This window comes from Pelodiscus sinensis, chromosome 18, assembly GCF_052426305.1.
Source record: "Pelodiscus sinensis isolate ZL-2025 chromosome 18, ASM5242630v1, whole genome shotgun sequence".
NCBI classification, from domain to species: Eukaryota; Metazoa; Chordata; order Testudines; family Trionychidae; genus Pelodiscus; species Pelodiscus sinensis.
The window spans coordinates 8,705,516-8,708,859 of NC_143069.1; the positions used below are offsets into that span (position 1 = coordinate 8,705,516).

A 3,344-nucleotide genomic window follows, 5' to 3' on the forward strand; every position below is an offset into this window, starting at 1 on the left:
TCTGCTCCCTGCTCACCCCCCTGTCAGGCCAGCAGCCCGTAGGGTGAGCTCCTGACCCCCCTCCCAGGGCTCTTGACACCTCTCCCCCCTCCCATCTCCCAGGACACAGCTTGTGTGTGCAGAGCCTCCTCCAAACCCCAAGGACGCTCGCAGGGGCAGGAGGGATTCTGTCAGCCTGAGGAAAGGGCGGGGTGGACTCCCTGAGGGGATGGGAAGGAGACCCTGACCCTCCCCACTCTCCTGCATCCGCTCTGGCTGCTCACCATGTAGCCGAGGACGTGCTGGGCCTGCCCCTGCAGGGCGTGGGCCAGGACCAGCCCGGCCTTGCTAGGGCGCTGCAGAGGGGAGCGGGCAGCGAGCAGAGCCGTCTCCAAAAAGGAGTTTTCCTGCTCCTGGGAGAAGAGCTGCCCAAAGACCTGAAATCAAGAGGACACGAGGCTTCAGTTAATGGCCCAGAGCCCAGCCCCAACTCCTGAGGCTAAAACAGCTTCCTCCTTCCCCAAACTCCCTTCCAGACCCTGCACCTGGATGCTCTCCTGACCCTGCACCCCAAGCCCTGCCCCAGGTCACACCTTCCTCCTGCCCCCAAGATCCTCCCAGACCTCACCCCCCTTCACAGAACAGAGCAGCCCTAGGCCACTGGCCAACATCAGAAAGTGTTACCTCCCCCCCCGCCCTGGCTCCCCCTCTACGGGAGATCCAGGGCTCCGTGCGTCACTGCCCCTAGGAAGAGCCGCCCCCTTGAAACGCCGGGACAGCGTCACAAAGGGGCAGCCCACCCCTGAGCCCTGCCCTGCCCTGGCAGCGCGTCCTTACCTCTCCCACCCTGACTGTGTTGCTGTGAGCCAGGACCCACCTCTCCTTATACCAGTGCCTGCACCACAGGTCCTCTGTCTCGTGGATGTTGAGGCCTGCAAGAGACACAACAGGGTCATTCTGCTGGCAGGTCTGAGCCCTTCCCCTCCCACGGGTCCCTGCAGGCATCCCTGGGCAAATGGAGGGGCACAGGGGGCAGAAGGGGAACACAGAGGGACGCATCCCCCCTTGGGCCAGTCTGGGGGAAAAGGCCTGGGACCCCTCCCCCCGCTGCTGGCACCCTCAGGGTGTCCCTGGGGCCCAGGTCCCGGCTGGGTTCCTTACCCCTGTGATGCAGGAGGAGTTGGCAGAGGCAGTGCACCCCCTCCCGGGCCAGCTGGCTGACGTCCTCGGAAGGGTCCAAAATGAAAAGGCCCAGCTGGGCCACGTGGTGACCCATCCTCGGCCAGTCGGCTGAGTTCTGAGGGGAGAGAAGAGGGAGGGGGTGGTCCCTGAGCATCCTGGGGCTGCACGTCCCATGCAAACGGCTGCCGAGGCGGTTTTAAGCTAAGTGGACGGACAGAGACAGCTCCTGGGGCGGGGGCGGGGGCGGGGGCGGGGGCAGGGCCGGTCTTGTGAGGAGACAACCCTGAGCAATGGCCCCGACTGAAGGGTCACTCCGGAGGATGGAACAAGGGGATCCACTAACGGCCACTCCCCAGTCTGGGGCCCAGGTGCAGTCACACAAGAGCACCCCTGAAAGGCCCAGGGTCACCCCTCCCCGGGGAAAGGAGAACACGGATCAGTCCCGGCCCATTCCCGGCCTGCCTCTGCCTCCTATCAAAGAAAGCTATCAGATTGATTTGACATGATTTGTTCTTTACAAATCCATGCTGGCTGTTCCCTATCACCTTGCCACCTTCCAAGTGTCTACAGATGATTTCCTTAATTACTTGCTCCACTATCTTCCATGGCACAGAAGTTAAGCTAACTGGTCTGTAGTTTCCTGGGTTGTTCTTATTTCCCTTTTTATAAATGGACACTATATTTGCCCGTTTCCAGTCTTCTGGAATCTCTGCTGTCTCCCATGATTTTCCAAAGATGATAGCTAGAGGCTCAGCTCTATCAGCTCCTTGAGTATTCTAGGATGCATTTCATCAGGCCCTGGTGACTTGCAGTCAACTAACTTTTCTAGGTGATTTTTAACTTGTTCTTTTTTTATTTTATCTTCTAAATACCTTCCCACTAGCATTCACTATGTTAGGCATTCCTTCAGACTTCTCAGTGAAGACCGAAAGAAAGCAGTCATTAAGCATCTCTGCCATTCCTGTTATGTTTCTCCTCACTGACCAGTGGGCCTACCCTGTCCTTAGGCTTCCTCTTCATCCTAATGTATTCATAAAAAGTCATCTTGTTCCCTTTATTCCCATAGCTAGTTTGAGCTCATTTTGTGCCTTTGCCTTTCTAATCTTGCCCTTGCATTCCTGTGTTGTTTGCCTATATTAATCGTTTGTAATTTGTCCTACTTTCCATTTTTATATGACTCCTTTTTTATTTTTAGATCATGCAAGATCTCGTGGTTAAGCCAAGGTGGTCTCATTCTACAGGGAATAACACCTTTTGTCAACAGAGTTCTGTCAATAAAAGGCGTTACTGCAGCCTGCTTTGTCAACAGAACTGTAAGTAGTCTGGACGCTCTTTGTTGACAGAAGCTTTGTCCACAGTACAGGCAGTCCCCGACTTACGTGGATCCGACTTACGTCGGATCCCTAGATACGAACGGGGTGAGGCAACTCCCGCACATGCGCAGCAGCATTCCCGGGGCTCGCTCACCTGGGTCCTAGGATCCTCCTCCTCCTCGGGCCGGCTCCGACTGGGGTCCCGCAGAGCTGCCGGGCAGAGGAAAAGTGCCTCCCCACGCCCGCTGCCCCCCCCCCAGCCCCCTGCCAGCAACAGGCTGCCCCCTCCCCTGAGCAACAGGCTGCCGAACAGACAAAAGCAGCCTCTCTGCCCCTCCTCCCCTCTATACATGCCGGGCTCCGGGAGCGCAGCAGGGTCCCCGGGGTTCGCTCACCTGGGTCCTAGAATCCACCTCCTCCTCCTCTTCGGCCGGCTCCAACTGGCCTCTGCCTGCAGCAGCTGGCCACAGGGACAGGGATCCTGCAGAGCTGCCGGGCAGAGGAAAAGTGCCTCCCCACGCCCGCTGCCGCCCCCCCCCCCCCCGCGGCCTCGCATCCTGCACGCCTCCCTCCTCCCCCCCTGCCAGCAACAGGCTGCCCCCTCCCCTGAGCAACAGGCTGCCGAACAGCAGACAAAAGCAGCCTCTCCGCCCCTCCTCCCCCTATACATTCTGGGCTCCCTGGGCAAACAAAGACTCCACCAAAACAAACAAAGTGCTGGCCTCATTGTGTTAGCAAAAAAAGGACCCTCCTCCTAGAACCCTGTGTGGTGTGTGGAAATAAAGCTATTAGTTCAAAGCATGGTGCAGAGCTGTTTGGTATTTGATGAGTTACTCCTTTAGTCCTGAGTTTGTCACAGGGACAGAAATA

At 57.8% G+C, this 3,344-nt stretch overlaps 1 long non-coding RNA gene across 1 annotated transcript; it reads right to left on the minus strand.

Annotated features, from left to right (window-relative positions):
* Positions 1–814: 814 nt before the first annotated feature.
* Positions 815–3,009, minus strand: LOC149523210 (uncharacterized). Its single transcript, XR_016347216.1, has 3 exons — positions 2,870–3,009; positions 1,141–1,276; positions 815–911 (listed from the first exon to the last, which is right to left on the minus strand). It is a non-coding gene; the product is annotated as an uncharacterized LOC149523210 (long non-coding RNA).
* Between the last annotated feature and the right edge of the window lie 335 nt (positions 3,010–3,344).